Source organism: Hetaerina americana, unplaced genomic scaffold (assembly GCF_022747635.1).
Source record: "Hetaerina americana unplaced genomic scaffold, ioHetAmer1.1.p SCAF_12, whole genome shotgun sequence".
NCBI classification, from domain to species: Eukaryota; Metazoa; Arthropoda; class Insecta; order Odonata; family Calopterygidae; genus Hetaerina; species Hetaerina americana.
Window position 1 is genome coordinate 10,294,760 of NW_027286292.1, and position 19,113 is coordinate 10,313,872.

A 19,113-nucleotide genomic window follows, 5' to 3' on the forward strand; every position below is an offset into this window, starting at 1 on the left:
TATAGCCACTTATATCATCTTGAATTTATTAAATTAATATTTGTACAATATTTGGCTAAATATTGACAATTATTGTTAAAATGAGTATCAAATTTGTTTTGATGTGTACAATAGGCTTGTATCATTATTTCTAATTTCCTTGTTGGCATGAGTTTACATAGCAGTAGAGGTTAACATTATCTCTCCTACTACCAAAGAAGACATCCCAAGCACAGAAAGAATTCTTATTCACTGTAGGGTTTCCTTTTAACTGGTGGTAAAACTCATACACTCTACTAACTTTTTGAGGGAATTTGCATCCCCGCATTTCAACAATTTTAAAGCCATTTTTGAAGAAAATAGCCTCTAACTCTTTGAAATTGGGCCTAATTTTAGGTATTTTATTTGATTTATTTACACTAGATTCAATGCTTTACTGACCTTTAACCATAGTAAAAACACCTATAAAACATGTGTAATGTTGAACTTGATGTCAGCTCACCCATACTAACCTGAAGTATTTTTTTGACTCAGCAGGTATTTTCGTTACTTTGGGGTACTTGCGATGTAATACTTCAATGCATGAAATTAAAATCATGAGCAAATCATGGATGAGATCACAACAAGATAGAATCAGAGGTCTTTAACACAGAGAAGGATATTTTGATACCTTCACATCATGCATGCAGTATGAGAAAAATGTTTCACTCAGTCTTAAAACAGCTGCCAATCTTCTTAACATTGTACCATATAAATTACAGATTCGGGTGTGATGTGGTAGAACTGTTCCATTATAATATAGAGGAAGACTATTACAATTTTCCAATTGGACTCTATACAGTGAGAGCTTCACTTGAAAATGATGTAGTGCATCGAAACTAGCCGTGAGTATATAGTGGAAAATTGTAATAATCTTTTTCTCTGTTATTCTTGTACCATATCATATTTCTTTATAGGTGTGTTCACTTCACCCACACCATTGAACATTGGACTAGTAAGTGGTGCAACGTATTTTGAATTCCCATGCCAATTGAAATAGGATATGAATAGCCTTTAATTAAAAATGTGTCCAAAGTTTATGCAGCAGACATTTTTGACAGATGGGTCGGAATGAAGTTCAGTTGATGAATCTAAGCCTAAGATTATCTTGAATCCTTAAATAATCACCTATGACTTCCAATATTGTATGAATTATGAAGTTTTAACCATATCCCTTCGTTATTTGGGCAAAGCATGCAATAGTTTCAATCCCTCTAATTACTTAACACAATAATGTAGTACATGACATCCAAAATGGAACCTTTAAAAATAAGGCAGATTGATGTTTTTCGCATTTTTGACACCAAAAAGTGTGCCTATGTTCATGCATAATCACAGCAAACATGTGATACCAATAGATAATGGGTATAAATAAATTTGATTTGCATTCCTGAAACCATTTATCATGAATGAATTCAGTAATATAAGGATGATATTCTACTTGTCCTTTGACCTGCCCTTAAGCCAATATATTTGGTAGTTCTTTTTATACTTTTCATCTTCATAACACAGCAATTGTTTCAGTTGTTTTGTAAGTATGACACAAATAGTAGTATGCCTCTCCAAATGAAAATGCTCACCATAAACAGTAATTTATGCTATAGTCAATGTATTACTGAACCAGTAGCTTTCACAAATAACTTTAACCCCATATATTCTAGTAAAATGATTTCTTGGACACTCATTACCATAAGATATATTACAATTTATAGAAGGGCATGGTTGAAAGAGCAGTGATATAAGGTATTTGTCACCTTCAGATGTAGTTACTATATCAAAATCGTGTATTAAATGGTAAACAGCATAACCTGCAATAATATGCTCAGCTGAGGGCAAAATTCTCTGAGGCAATGAATTGGAACATTTGTCCCCAAAGTTTGTCAGAAGTTTTCTTCCTCCAGATTCCCATATTGATGGTCTCTCAAAAATGACATCCCTTCCAAAAAATTCTCAAAACGCAGTTATTTTGTAATTAATTTTCATGATGTTTTATGTTTTCTGCTCTTTAATGACATCTCCACTGTTGGTTTCTCTTTTCCACATTCACATCCCTGTAAGGCTAAAAAGCATGTCCTCTTCGGCTATTTCTCACATGCCTTCAGTTTACTAGTCCATTTTTTGTGCCCTCTTATCAAGAAAACCCGGGCAATGACCTCAGGGGAGACAAAATTTGTTATAACTATCAGTTATGATAATGAATTTTTTGGATTTATAAAAGCATCAGGGCATGACATTGCCTTTTGTATCCATCAGCAGAAGCATCCATTTAGGGAAAGCAATTCTGATATCCCAGAAAAATTTCATTAGATGGAATCATAGTTCCAATCCCTTGCAGTACTATGTGATGAATTAGGTTGTCTGGTCACCTATATGAGGCATTGATATCCCATTTCCACTTTGTTCACAATTAGCATATCTATTCTTAAAGTTGCATGAATCCAAGTTTTCAGTATCTCAATTGGAGTTAATAGTGTTTACTTAGTACAGGATTGTAACATCTGGTCTACCGTTGAAAACAACTTCATGTTCCCTCCCACAGAGCCTGAAGTTTCTAAGGAATCATCAGTTTTCCCTTAAAATGGTAAAGTAATCTCTCTCCATCATCCTTATGTTTAGACAGACATGCATTTTCCTGTTAGTTTTTATACAATCCATTTGCTAAATTGTAAAGTTTTCATTCTCACTCATCGTAGTATGGGCTGCCAGAGGAAAATATATATGGTTTAAAGATCTGAAGATGATGGTTTGTATTCAAGTGATGTAGTATGAAACAAAACATTTGTATCTAGCCAAAAATACTTCCAAGAAAATCACATCGATCCCATTCTTAGGGGTTTGATGGACTGATGAATGGCTGTTTTCTAATTTCAGATGAAATTAGATGTTACTCATTGCATCCTCAATGGATGGTCATTGTAGCCCTGGTTAAATGAATGTAACCATTTAAGACATTATCACAGTTTCATCAATAGAGGGAGAATTTGTCCTATTTTACCTACCCCTCCCCTGACTATTTGCCAATTGACTAAATTGTATTATTTAGTACCAGAAATACCCATAATCATATAGATTGGGTGGTAGTTCATTTTATGTGATGTTAAAGATTATACCTGTTAGCTCAGACAGTAATTTTTTTCCATAAATAAAATTGGACTAAAGCAATTATTTGGTAGTTAAAGAGGGGAAATGTCACTGCCATCATGTTTAAAATATAGGGTAACCTGGCATCCTCTGAAGTAACACATTTACTTCTGAAGACCAATCTCATAAAATGGATGGCGAATCCATGCATCCATGTGCCATCTATGAGCCACTAATAGAATCATTGAAAATCTCCCAAGTCTGAGAATCATTCATTTCTTTTCACAGATGAGTCAGAAGTACATGCTTACTATATTTTTGCAAATGCTGATACAAATTAACTCCAAATACTTCCTGGTTTTTACCAACAAGGCATGCTAAACTATTTGACTTAGCATTAATAAGGGTTTCAAATAAATCTACAACTAAAATTAATGGGGATTAATTTTGTGGTGCATTGTAAGAATGATAAATTTAATTAAGTGTATTAATATTGATCCGTAGATTACTATCACTGAAATGATAATGACCAGCCGATAAGCCATTTCTCACATCTAAAAAAACAAGCTGAGCATATTTTCCTCATGAGACAATGCCTTCAAGCATTGCCAATTTTTACGGGCTCTCAACATATATGATCAAGAGTACTATGTAAGATATTGTATCTCTGGGCTTCCTCCAGTTTGTTTTGGTTCCTCCTTTGATGAAGGTACTCAGAAGTGAGACATTTGTGTGGCATGGTAACAGAAAGTGATCCAATACTGAGTTGTCAAGTATAATTGGTACAGGTGTGTTTCGATTGCCCTTAGTGATTATTACATATTGAATTCCTTTGCAGGAATTATCCACCTAGGAAATATGAATGAGGTTGCAGGAGCAAAGATAATTTATTTCACCTCTATAACCAGTAGTTAGTTTTCTGCCTGCTCCGTTGCAAGTCCTAGAGCCATAGTCATCATGCTTACAATTTGTGTCAACAAAAAGCACACATCTCTTGCTCATGAGACTTTATTGTATCCTCATTGAGTTTTTCTTTTTCCTAAGAGCCAATACTGGAATTATATGACTGCTTTCCTTCTGAGGTTTTAATAAATGCACCCACAACCTCCAGGTGGTGTGTGCCAGGTTCTTTTAGTAACCTCATTTAAAACGAACACTTGGTTAGCAGTAGGATTCCCCCAAACTGGCCCATTAGTTCTAATGGCTAGTCAAGAAAAGCAAGGAACTATCATTTTTAAGTTTTCAAGCCAACTCTCTTGAATGGGTGACATGTTAGCTCTCATCATGGAAAAGGAATGTATTATTTCTTCCATTTTGCTGATGATATTGTTAACATTCCACTGGTGAATATGACATCTGATGGGCGTGTTAGATATACAGGAAGATTAGGGCTTCATGACCGCCTCTTCAATCAGAGCCTATGTTTTAGATCTTCATTCAAGATGACAAAATTGCTGCACTAGCTTGGCCAACCAGGAAGTAATACTCTCTTAGAAATTCTTGTCAATGATCTGTATTGAGAAGTGGAAGTTTGGAATGGCTTTCGCTGAGGTGTCAGATGCCTTTCTTGCTATAACAGCAGCTGATGGCTGTGGGTCAGGTCACAATGCTTGCTTGTTTGAGATGCTATTGGTCCTACCTACTTTGAGCTTGTCAGCATAAAACGTTTTTTGGGCAGCTGTGGTAATTGGCTGCATGTGCTCTGTTGGAGTTCACAACATGTCTGAGAATAGGCAAAATGATTCCATTAAGATTTTCAGTTTCAGTAAAATGAAGAGCCAGAGGATTTTTCCTCATTATTATTACTGGTAATTTCAGCTTTCAGTAGGGGGAGAGGAATGACAGGCATTGGATTTATCATTGAATTGGTATTAAGGAGTTAATCTTCTTGCTGTTTTTTATCTTGTTCCTCTCTTAAAGAGAAAACTGGTAAGAAACTTTTGAGTTCATTGATCTCCTAAACACAAATATTTTTAGAGCAAATGTTTTGTGGATTACTCTTAAATCAGAATTGGCTGGAAAGCATCAGAGGAAGACAAAGGATTTTTTGTTTCCTTTGAGCTAAAAAGATTGAATTCTGAGGAAATCCTAGAAAATCTTGGTTATTATCCACAGAACTATCAATGATCCTGCAGTGGATTCCATTTTGGGAGCTGGTAAAAATTCATAGTAGGAGGACGAATATGTGGTTCCTCATTGTTCCAGAATATAGAGAGTGTATTCTAACCTTTGCCAATTAAACTCACAATTAATTATCAAAAATAACCCCAAGGAAGTTTCCATGGAGGAAGTTAAACTCTGAATTAGAAACCTGAAACACACAATTGCAACAGGGTTTCACTGGATTTCATATATGGTTCTAAAGAACACATCTCAGGTTGCTATGACATACCTGACATGGCTGTTCAATGCCATATTGTTAGCAGGCCATTTCCTTTCTTCCTGTTTATAAGGCAGTATTAATTCTTTGCAATTAAATTGACCAAAATTCCAACAAACCTATCAGCTTTCTTGGCACTGTAGATAGTTGGTAGCTTTTTAGGAAGATTTATGGACTGTTGGCTTAATTCTTAAAACATATATATATATATATATATATAGAGAAGAGGAGGGGGAAGGTGTTTGAGAAGTGGGAGGAGGGGAAAGAGAAGAGAAACTGTTGCGTATATTTGGGGGAAGGGGGAGAAGGCGGTCAGGTATGGCGTCCGGGTGGGAGACGGCTGTTGGGTAGGGCGTCAGGGGGGGAGAAGGGCTGTGGAACAGAGGGAGGTCCAGGAGGTGGGACCGGGAGGAATAAGTCAGGTCATTATCTATCACACCCTTATGATGACTGTTCTTTGAAATTTTCAGCCGTTCCAAGGCATCTAAACTTAAGCCTCTTCTCTCTAAATGTAGAATTTTAAGGACAAAGTCACTGGAGTGGTAGTTTTCTGTAAGGTGCTGGGCAAAATGGGAAGAAATATTTCCATTTGAAAACAGGCGTAATGTTCCTTTACACGATCACTGAATTTCCTCCCGGTTTGCCCAATGTGGAAGGCAGAGCACTCACAGCACAATGGATGAACTCCACTCCTTTCCATTATGGGAATTTGGTCTTTGCAGTTTGATAAAAGGTTCCCTTAGTAGGCTCTATTATAGAAGGCTGGTTTAATATTGTTTTCTGCAAAGGATCTGGTGAATTTACGGGATAAATTCCCCAGAAAGGGAATTCTTTTCCACTTCGAGACGTCTTCTTTGGGTGTTGATTTGAAAATTGATTTTACCGCCGTTTTCTCTAATCTTTTCGATACAATTTTTCGACTATTTGGGAGCAAAAGCCGTTGTTTTCAGCTATCATTTTCATTATTTTAAGTTTTTTTTGGGTATTTTGTGGAGATAAAGGAATGCTAGTCAAACGGTGGACCATGGAGTTGAACGCCGCTAATTTTTGCGGGAAATGATGTCTAGATGTCTAGACGTGGAGTGAATCATATATATATATATATATATATATATATATATATATATATATATATATATATATATATATATATATATATATATGTATATATATATATGTATATATATATGTATATATATATATATATATATATATATATATATATATATATGTGTGTGTGTATATGTATATATATAATTGTGGATCGCGGTAGTCCAGGGGGTGGAGCGTTGGACTGCTGACCGGAGGGCCCGGGTTCAATTCCCGGGCAAGGCACTCTGGGCACCTGCAGCTCCACCCAAGCCAGAAGTCCTTGAGTCTGCTAGTTCTGGCATCTATTTCCCGAATTTTATATGCATGATCCAAGCGACCAATGTATATAAGAGTGCGAATAATTTGCGAGACCTCTGTGCTGAAATATGCGGATGTAAATTTATTTAATATTCAATCTTGCATTGAATCGTCTCTCTTCTAATGATTCCCACCCCAACTCCCTGAGCATTTCGGTGACGCTTTGCGTTTTATCGTAAGAACAAAACGGGCTGCCCGGCATGGAACCTTCTCAATTTCCCGAATGAGGCCTTTTTCACTCGGATCCCATACTCTACATGCGTATTCTAAATGAGGGCTTACAAGAGCGTGGTAACAACGTTTCTTGACCTTCTAGTCACTTTTTCCGACAATGCGTCTAATAAATCCCAATTTTTTATATGCTTGACCGCAGACTTTACGTATGTGAGTCCCCCAAGTTAAGTCTTTTGTGAATGTAGCACCTAGGTATTTTACCATATCAACTACTTCTAGGTCAACTCCAGCTAATTTGTAAGCAAATCCTGTTGATCTTTTAAAAAAATTTACCACCGATTTTATTATAATTTAATGTCAATCCCCAGTTAGAACACCATTTAGTAATGCGATCTAAATCCTGCGCTAGAATAAAACGATCCTCATCCCCAGATATCTCCCGATAGATCACCGTGTCATCCGCGAACATCCTAATCTTACTTTTCACTTCGCGGTTCAAATCGTTAACAAAAATCAAAAAAAGCAACGGCCCGATTACACTTCCCTGAGGTACCCCCGGCGTGACTCGAACGCTGTCGGAACTAGAGCCATCAAGGACTACCCTCTGTTCCCGCTCTGAAAGAAAATCTTCAACCCAATTTATTGCGCCCTTGTTTATACCCGCGACCTTTAATTTATGAATGAATTTACCATGGGGAACCATATCAACGCCTTTTGAAAATCTAAAAAGATCGCATCCACTTGCCAACCTTTCTCACCCGATAAAAGTAAGTCATGAGTAAATAATCCTAATTGGTTTTCGCAGTAGCGGGTTTTCCTGAATCCGTGTTGATTGTCACTTAAAAAGTTAATGTTATCAAGGTATCTCATTATTGAACTGACAATTATGTGCTCTAAGATTTTGCAACAGATAGAATTGAGAGATATAGGTCTGTAATTACTGGGTTCCTCCCTGTCACCACTGTTGGGGCAATGTTAGGAGCTAAATGTTTTATCACCCTAGCTGGTATATTTTCAGGACCCGGGGATTTGTTGGGTTTAATCTCGTTAAGCAATTTTAGAATTCCTTGTTGGTCCACTGTTATTTTTTCCATGGGTTGAGTATGTATTATTTCTTGGAGATCGGAAAAATGCTTTGGAAGAATGAATTTAGGATGTTACCTTTACCCTCACTCTCTGTATGAACTATATTGCTACAATCCCTTAAGCAAGCCACGGTTTGTTTACTCCCATTTACTTCCCTAACATATGACCAGAAAGCTTTGGGGTCAGTTTCCAAGTACTCATAAAGTACTTTATGTTTAAAGTCTAGTAAGGTGCTACGTAAACGTGTTTTGGTTTCAATTTTAGAGGATCTATACTTGTCCCATAATTGTTTAATCTCAGGAGATGATGTGTTCATGCTGTCCTCTTTACCCTAGAGTGTAGCATTCTCTGCTTTCGAAGGGCTTTTCTAACATCTTTATTGTACCAGCTGGGGTCGCGATTGTCTTTAACGTATTTTATAGGGATGAAATCTATGATGCCTTTTTCCATAATATTGACAAATTCTGTCGAAGTTTCTTCCACGGTGACAAGACTTGACCGGGTTTTGAACTCGGGTTGGTATTAAGGAGTTTATCTTCTTGCTGTTTTTTATCTTGTTCCTCTCTTTGAGAGCAACCTGGTAAGAAACTTTTGAGTTCGTTGATCTCCTAAACACAAATATTTTTAGAGCAAATGTTTTGTGGATTACTCTTAAATCAGAATTGGCTGGAAAGCATCAGAGGAAGACAAAGGATTTTTTGTTTCCTTTGAGCAAAAAAGACTGAATTCTGAGGAAATCCTGGAAAATCTTGGTTATTATCCACAGAACTATCCATGATCCTACAGTATCCTACCTATCCTACAGATCCTACAGCTGGTAATAATTCATAGTAGGAGGACGAATGTGTGGTTCCTCATTCTTGCAGAATATAGAGAGAGTATTCTAACCTTTGCCAATTAACCTCACCATTAAATATCAAAAATAACCCCAAGGAAGTTTCCATGGAGGAAGTTAAACTCTGAATTAGAAACCTGAAACACACAATTGCAACAGGATTTCACTGAATTTCATATATGGTTCTAAAGAACTCATCTCAGGCTGCTATGACATACCTGACATGGCTGTTCAATGCCATATTGTTAGCAGGCCATTTCCTTTCTTCCTGTTTATAAGGCAGTATTAATTCTTTGCAATTAAATTGACCCAAATTCCAACAAACCTATCAGCTTTCTTGGCACTGTAGATAGTTGGTAGCTTTTTAGGAAGATTTATGGACTGTTGGCTTAATTCTTAAACTAATGAAGGCAAGTGTTGTTGCATGAATAAATCTGATCTCACTAATGAATTCCTTTGATAAACCAAATAGTCCATTTAACTGAGGATGTAATCAGAGTAACTGCAGGTGCCTTTCTTCCAAAGTCCCAAGCTGCTTTATCCAACTTAATAGCAACTTTTGTGTCTGAACAGGAGGTATGTTACCAAAACTACTAGGCACGGAACACAGTGTGCATTCATATTCACTTAGAGCCTCAACTTATTCTCAATCAGCAGGACTTTATCAAATCAGTGGTGAGCAGCTGAATCACACATAAGACTGATTAAATCTGGCATTATGAAAGGATCATTCTTTTATCACTTTTTTGTCATTATTTCTCAGTGGATCTAACAAAAATTCAAGGCATTTAATTCTATACTCACAACAACAACACAACTGCCACAGCAAATTATATTCCAACTAGAAAGGCAGACCTTTATGACCAGCCTATCTAATTGGATAGTATAGAATAATATACAGTGGTGGGGACGAGAGCCAACGAGGGGTTGCCATAGTATTAAATAAAGAGGTAGGAAGAAGCATAGTCAACATAGAACAGGTAATGGACAGATCATTACTGGTAGAGATAAAAGTAGAACCGACGAACTTGGTTATTATTCAGGTATACATGCCACCGAGCAACCATAAGGAAGAAGAGGTCGATAGTATATACGATCAGTTACAGGACATAATCGCGTGTGTTCCTGCAGGGAAACTTTTGATAGTGATGGGGGATTGGAATGCGACGGTAGGCGAAGAAAGAGATGGTGATGAGGTGGGGGACTACGGTTTAGGCACGAGGAATGACCGCGGGGAGAGAGCAGTTGAGTTCTGCAGGAGACGGGTTAGTCATCTCCAACAATTAGTTAAGACACCACAAAAGACGCAGGTATTCAAAGAAAATGCCAGGTGACTCCGAGAGGTATCAGCTAGTTTATATTCTGGTCAGATGCAGGTTTAGAAACAGTGTGATAAATTCGCACAGCTTCCCGGGAGCGGAGGCGGACTCTGACCACAATTTAGTTGTTATGAAATGTAGCGTCCATTTCAAAAAGATAAGGCGGGGGCAGCGGCTTAGAAAATGGAATGTTGAAGGATTAAATGGTTTGAAAAGGAGGAAATACAAACAGGCGGTAGAGGAAATCATGGAGGATGGCAAAGAGCTAAGTACTATCGAAGAAAAATGGAGAAGTATCAAGAAAGGGTTGTCTAAAGCCGCAAAACACACTATTGGAACCGTTCACGCTAAAAGGACTAGGAAACAAGGGATCACGGATGAGATGATTACAAGGATGGATGAGCGGAGAAAATGGAAGAATGTAAATCCAGAGTTAGGCAAAATGAAGTACAAAGAATTGAACAATAAATTGAGGCGGGCAAAATATAAAGCAAAAGAAGCATGGTGGAAGATGCAGTGCGAGGATATGGAAAGTCTGCAGAGGAAGGGTGAAATGGGTGCGCTGTACAGCAAAGTTAAATCTTTATGGGGGAGTAGGAAAGGAAGAGCTATGCTAACAGTTAGAGATAAGGTGGGTAAGGTAATAGTTGACACAGGAAAGATCCAAGAGAGATGGAAGGAGCATATAGAAGAACTGTTTAGTAAAGAACTTCGGCCAACAAAGTTAGACATTGAAACAGAATATGATGTAGAGGAAAATAGCTTAGGTCCAGGCATACTAGACAATGAGATAGAAAGGGCATTAAGGGAGATGAAGCTAAATAAGGCCATGGGGGTGGATAACATTCCTGCGTAACTACTGAAATGTTTAGGCAAATGTGGTAGGAAGAGGCTATATGGGCTGATTCGTAGTATCTATGAGGACGGAATCTCGCCGGAAGACTTTGTGAGATCAGTTTTATTTCCTATTCCAAAAAAGGTAAAGGCTACATCATGTGAGAACCACAGGACAATAAGTTTGATATCCCACGCAGCTACAGTTGTTCTCAGGATCATAAATTAAAGAATAGAGAGTAGGGCAAATGATTACTTAGGGGATGATCAGTTTGGATTTAGGAAGGGGAGAGGTACGCGTGATGCCATTGCAGTAATGAGATAAATAATCGAGAGGAATATAGAACACAACCAGGAGGTATTTGTCTGTTTTGTAGATTTTGAAAAAGCATTTGATAGAGTGAATTTGGAAGAACTAATGGGTATATTGCAGAAAATAGGAAAAGATTGGAGGGAAAGGAGGCTAATCTGCAACCTGTACATGTCTCCGACAGCTAAGTTGCGGGTGGGTAATGGGGAGTCCGGATGGGCAGTGTTAGGAAGGGGTGTAAGGCAGGGTTGCCCATTATCACCGTTGCTGTTCAACCTGTATGCAGAGGAAATGATTAAAGAGGGATGGGAAGAACTGGAGGTAGGAATGAAAGTGGGCGGGGAATTCGTAAAATCAGTTAGGTTTGCTGATGACCTAGCTTTAGTTTGTCAGTCAGCCAAGGGGTTGCAAGCATTGCTGAGTGAATTGGAAATTCAGTGCGACAGGTATGGGATGAGAATCAATATTAATATAACAAAGGTTATGCGATTTTCTAGAAAGAAAAAGGCTAAGCTTAACATTAAAGTAGGAGGGCAAAAATTAGAGCAGGTAGAACAGTTTACGTATCTCGGAAGTGTTTTGGACCAACACGGTCAAAGTAGTAGGGACGTAAGGAGAAGAATTGCACTGGGCAAAGAGGCTTTCACAAGGAGGAGGGAGTTGATGACAGGGACGTTGAGTAAGGACATTAATAAAAGACTCGTAAAAACTTTGATATGGAGCGTAGCTATGTACGGCGCAGAAACGTGGTCATTGAAGCAGGAGGATAGACGTAGACTGGAGGCTTTTGAAATGTGGGTTTGGAGAAGAATGGAGAAGGTGAAATGGATGGAGAAGAAAACAAATGTGTAAGTACTTGGTATGGTGGGCAAAGACATGGGTTTGTTGAGAGAAATCCTATGGAGGCAGGAAAAGTAGATGAAGGGGGTATTGATCGGCAGCCGTATGTTGAAGACTGTAATTGAGGGGAGAATGTTAGGCAAACGAGGTAAGAGAAGGAACAGGATAGGGATGTTGGACGGGATGAAGGGAGGAAGAAAGTGCTCAGAGCTGGAGAGGGTCCTGATATAGAGTAGGATGCTGGATTTTGTGTTTTATAAAGCATCACAAAATATTTATTTATTTAGCAGCTGTGTCCATCCAAAAAACTTCCTTAACCGGTAGATTACCTAATAATAACAATTATATTTTTTTACCATTTACACAGTAATCAACCCGAAGGTCGGTTTAGTAGGTGATGGTAGAGATCACCCAGTACTAAGCCCTATATGGCATGTGAAAAATTAATAATATATATATATATATATATATATATATATATATATATATATATATATATATATATATTTATCTCTACCATCACCTACTAAACCGACCTTCGGGTTGATTACTGTGTAAATGGTAAAAAAATATAATTGTTATTATTAGGTAATCTACCGGTTAAGGAAGTTTTTTGGATGGACACAGCTGCTAAATAAATAAATATTTTGTGATGCTTTATAAAACACAAAATCCAGCATCCTACTCTATATCAGGACCCTCTCCAGCTCTGAGCACTTTCTTCCTCCCTTCATCCCATCCAACATCCCTATCCTGTTCCTTCTCTTACCTCGTTTGCCTAACATTCTCCCCTCAATTACAGTCTTCAACATACGGCTGCCGATCAATACCCCCTTCATCTACTTTTCCTGCCTCCATAGGATTTCTCTCAACAAACCCATGTCTTTGCCCACCATACCAAGTACTTACACATTTGTTTTCTTCTCCATCCATTTCACCTTCTCCATTCTTCTCCAAACCCACATTTCAAAAGCCTCCAGTCTACGTCTATCCTCCTGCTTCAATGACCACGTTTCTGCGCCGTACATAGCTACGCTCCATATCAAAGTTTTTACGAGTCTTTTATTAATGTCCTTACTCAACGTCCCTGTCATCAACTCCCTCCTCCTTGTGAAAGCCTCTTTGCCCAGTGCAATTCTTCTCCTTACGTCCCTACTACTTTGACCGTGTTGGTCCAAAACACTTCCGAGATACGTAAACTGTTCTACCTGCTCTAATTTTTGCCCTCCTACTTTAATGTTAAGCTTAGCCTTTTTCTTTCTAGAAAATCGCATAACCTTTGTTATATTAATATTGATTCTCATCCCATACCTGTCGCACTGAATTTCCAATTCACTCAGCAATGCTTGCAACCCCTTGGCTGACTGACAAACTAAAGCTAGGTCATCAGCAAACCTAACTGATTTTACGAATTCCCCGCCCACTTTCATTCCTACCTCCAGTTCTTCCCATCCCTCTTTAATCATTTCCTCTGCATACAGGTTGAACAGCAACGGTGATAATGGGCAACCCTGCCTTACACCCCTTCCTAACACTGCCCATCCGGACTCCCCATTACCCACCCGCAACTTAGCTGTCGGAGACATGTACAGGTTGCAGATTAGCCTCCTTTCCCTCCAATCTTTTCCTATTTTCTGCAATATACCCATTAGTTCTTCCAAATTCACTCTATCAAATGCTTTTTCAAAATCTACAAAACAGACAAATACCTCCTGGTTGTGTTCTATATTCCTCTCGATTATTTATCTCATTACTGCAATGGCATCACGCGTACCTCTCCCCTTCCTAAATCCAAACTGATCATCCCCTAAGTAATCATTTGCCCTACTCTCTATTCTTTAATTTATGATCCTGAGAACAACTGTAGCTGCGTGGGATATCAAACTTATTGTCCTGTGGTTCTCACATGATGTAGCCTTTACCTTTTTTGGAATAGGAAATAAAACTGATCTCACAAAGTCTTCCGGCGAGATTCCGTCCTCATAGATACTACGAATCAGCCCATATAGCCTCTTCCTACCACATTTGCCTAAACATTTCAGTAGTTACGCAGGAATGTTATCCACCCCCATGGCCTTATTTAGCTTCATCTCCCTTAATGCCCTTTCTATCTCATTGTCTAGTATGCCTGGACCTAAGCTATTTTCCTTTACATCATATTCTGTTTCAATGTCTAACTTTGTTGGCCGAAGTTCTTTACTAAACAGTTCTTCTATATGCTCCTTCCATCTCTCTTGGATCTTTCCTGTGTCAACTATTACCTTACCCACCTTATCTCTAACTGTTAGCATAGCTCTTCCTTTCCTACTCCCCCATAAAGATTTAACTTTGCTGTACAGCGCACCCATTTCACCCTTCCTCTGCAGACTTTCCATATCCTCGCACTGCATCTTCCACCATGCTTCTTTTGCTTTATATTTTGCCCGCCTCAATTTATTGTTCAATTCTTTGTACTTCATTTTGCCTAACTCTGGATTTACATTCTTCCATTTTCTCCGCTCATCCATCCTTGTAATCATCTCATCCGTGATCCCTTGTTTCCTAGTCCTTTTAGCGTGAACGGTTCCAATAGTGTGTTTTGCGGCTTTAGACAACCCTTTCTTGATACTTCTCCATTTTTCTTCGATAGTACTTAGCTCTTTGCCATCCTCCATGATTTCCTCTACCGCCTGTTTGTATTTCCTCCTTTTCAAACCATTTAATCCTTCAACATTCCATTTTCTAAGCCGCTGCCCCCGCCTTATCTTTTTGAAATGGACGCTACATTTCATAACAACTAAATTGTGGTCAGAGTCCGCCTCCGCTCCCGGGAAGCTGTGCGAATTTATCACACTGTTTCTAAACCTGCATCTGACCAGAATATAAACTAGCTGATACCTCTCGGAGTCACCTGGCATTTTCTTTGAATACCTGCGTCTTTTGTGGTGTCTTAACTAATTGTTGGAGATGACTAACCCGTCTCCTGCAGAACTCAACTGCTCTCTCCCCGCGGTCATTCCTCGTGCCTAAACCGTAGTCCCCCACCTCATCACCATCTCTTTCTTCGCCTACCGTCGCATTCCAATCCCCCATCACTATCAAAAGTTTCCCTGCAGGAACACACGCGATTATGTCCTGTAACTGATCGTATATACTATCGACCTCTTCTTCCTTATGGTTGCTCGGTGGCATGTATACCTGAATAATAACCAAGTTCGTCGGTTCTACTTTTATCTCTACCAGTAATGATCTGTCCATTACCTGTTCTATGTTGACTATGCTTCTTCCTACCTCTTTATTTAATACTATGGCAACCCCTCGTTGGCTCTCGTCCCCACCACTGTATATTATTCTATACTATCCAATTAGATAGGCTGGTCATAAAGGTCTGCCTTTCTAGTTGGAATATAATTTGCTGTGGCAGTTGTGTTGTTGTTGTGAGTATAGAATTAAATGCCTTGAATTTTTGTTAGATCCACTGAGAAATAATGACAAAAAAGTGATAAAAGAATGATCCTTTCATAATGCCAGATTTAATCAGTCTTATGTGTGATTCAGCTGCTCACCACTGATTTGATAAAGTCCTGCTGATTGAGAATAAGTTGAGGCTCTAAGTGAATATGAATGCACACTGTGTTCCGTGCCTAGTAGTTTTGGTAACATACCTCCTGTTCAGACACAAAAGTTGCTATTAAGTTGGATAAAGCAGCTTGGGACTTTGGAAGAAAGGCACCTGCAGTTACTCTGATTACATCCTCAGTTAAATGGACTATTTGGTTTATCAAAGGAATTCATTAGTGAGATCAGATTTATTCATGCAACAACACTTGCCTTCATTAGTTTAAGAATTAAGCCAACAGTCCATAAATCTTCCTAAAAAGCTACCAACTATCTACAGTGCCAAGAAAGCTGATAGGTTTGTTGGAATTTGGGTCAATTTAATTGCAAAGAATTAATACTGCCTTATAAACAGGAAGAAAGGAAATGGCCTGCTAACAATATGGCATTGAACAGCCATGTCAGGTATGTCATAGCAGCCTGAGATGAGTTCTTTAGAACCATATATGAAATTCAGTGAAATCCTGTTGCAATTGTGTGTTTCAGGTTTCTAATTCAGAGTTTAACTTCCTCCATGGAAACTTCCTTGGGGTTATTTTTGATATTTAATGGTGAGGTTAATTGGCAAAGGTTAGAATACTCTCTCTATATTCTGCAAGAATGAGGAACCACACATTCGTCCTCCTACTATGAATTATTACAGCCTGTAGGATCTGGTAGGATAGGTAGGATACTGTAGGATCATGGATAGTTCTGTGGATAATAACCAAGATTTTCAGGATTTCCTCAGAATTCAGTCTTTTTTGCTCAAAGGAAACAAAAAATCCTTTGTCTTCCTCTGATGCTTTCCAGCCAATTCTGATTTAAGAGTAATCCACAAAACATTTGCTCTAAAAATATTTGTGTTTAGGAGATCAACGACTCAAAAGTTTCTTACCAGGTTGCTCTCAAAGAGAGGAACAAGATAAAAAACAGCAAGAGATAAACTCCTTAATACCAACCCGAGTTCAAAACCCGGTCAAGTCTTGTCACCGTGGAAGAAACTTCGACAGAATTTGTCAATATTATGGAAAAAGGCATCATAGATTTCATCCTATAAAATACGGTTAAAGACAATCGCGACCCCAGCTGGTACAATAAAGATGTTAGAAAAGCCCTTCGAAAGCAGAGAATGCTACACTCTAGGGTAAAGAGGACAGCATGAACACATCATCTCCTGAGATTAAACAATTATGGGACAAGTATAGATCCTCTAAAATTGAAACCAAAACACGTTTACGTAGCACCTTACTAGACTTTAAACATAAAGTACTTTATGAGTACTTGGAAACTGACCCCAAAGCTTTCTGGTCATATGTTAGGGAAGTAAATGGGAGTAAACAAACCGTGGCTTGCTTAAGGGATTGTAGCAATATAGTTCATACAGAGAGTGAGGGTAAAGGTAACATCCTAAATTCATTCTTCCAAAGCATTTTTCCGATCTCCAAGAAATAATACATACTCAACCCATGGAAAAAATAACAGTGGACCAACAAGGAATTCTAAAATTGCTTAACGAGATTAAACCCAACAAATCCCCGGGTCCTGAAAATATACCAGCTAGGGTGATAAAACATTTAGCTCCTAACATTGCCCCAACAGTGGTGACAGGGAGGAACCCAGTAATTACAGACCTATATCTCTCAATTCTATCTGTTGCAAAATCTTAGAGCACATAATTGTCAGTTCAATAATGAGATACCTTGATAACATTAACTTTTTAAGTGACAATCAACACGGATTCAGGAAAACCCGCTACTGCGAAAACCAATTAGGATTATTTACTCATGACTTACTTTTATCGGGTGAGAAAGGTTGGCAAGTGGATGCGATCTTTTTAGATTTTCAAAAGGCGTTGATATGGTTCCCCATGGTAAATTCATTCATAAATTAAAGGTCGCGGGTATAAACAAGGGCGCAATAAATTGGGTTGAAGATTTTCTTTCAGAGCGGGAACAGAGGGTAGTCCTTGATGGCTCTAGTTCCGACAGCGTTCGAGTCACGCCGGGGGTACCTCAGGGAAGTGTAATCGGGCCGTTGCTTTTTTTGATTTTTGTTAACGATTTGAACCGCGAAGTGAAAAGTAAGATTAGGATGTTCGCGGATGACACGGTGATCTATCGGGAGATATCTGGGGATGAGGATCGTTTTATTCTAGCGCAGGATTTAGATCGCATTACTAAATGGTGTTCTAACTGGGGATTGACATTAAATTATAATAAAATCGGTGGTAAATTTTTTTAAAAGATCAACAGGATTTGCTTACAAATTAGCTGGAGTTGACCTAGAAGTAGTTGATATGGTAAAATACCTAGGTGCTACATTCACAAAAGACTTAACTTGGGGGACTCACATACGTAAAGTCTGCGGTCAAGCATATAAAAAATTGGGATTTATTAGACGCATTGTCGGAAAAAGTGACTAGAAGGTCAAGAAACGTTGTTACCACGCTCTTGTAAGCCCTCATTTAGAATACGCATGTAGAGTATGGGATCCGAGTGAAAAAGGCCTCATTCGGGAAATTGAGAAGGTTCCATGCCGGGCAGCCCGTTTTGTTCTTACGATAAAACGCAAAGCGTCACCGAAATGCTCAGGGAGTTGGGGTGGGAATCATTAGAAGAGAGACGATTCAATGCAAGATTGAATATTAAATAAATTTACATCCGCATATTTCAGCACAGAGGTCTCGCAAATTATTCGCACTCTTATATACATTGGTCGCTTGGATCATGCATATAAAATTCGGGAAATAGATGCCAGAACTAGCAGACTCAAGGACTTCTGGCTTGGGTGGAGCTGCAGGTGCCCAGAGTGCCTTGCCCGGGAATTGAACCCGGGCCCTCCGGTCAGCAGTCCAACGCTCCACCCCCTGGACTACCGCGATCCACAATTATATATATACATATACACACACACATATATATATATATATATATATATATATATATACATATATATATATACATATATATATATATACATATATATATATATATATATATATATATATATATATATATATATATATATATGATTCACTCCACGTCTAGACATCTAGACATCATTTCCCGCAAAAATTAGCGGCGTTCAACTCCATGGTCCACCGTTTGACTAGCATTCCTTTATCTCCACAAAATACCCAAAAAAAACTTAAAATAATGAAAATGATAGCTGAAAACAACGGCTTTTGCTCCCAAATAGTCGAAAAATTGTATCGAAAAGATTAGAGAAAACGGCGGTAAAATCAATT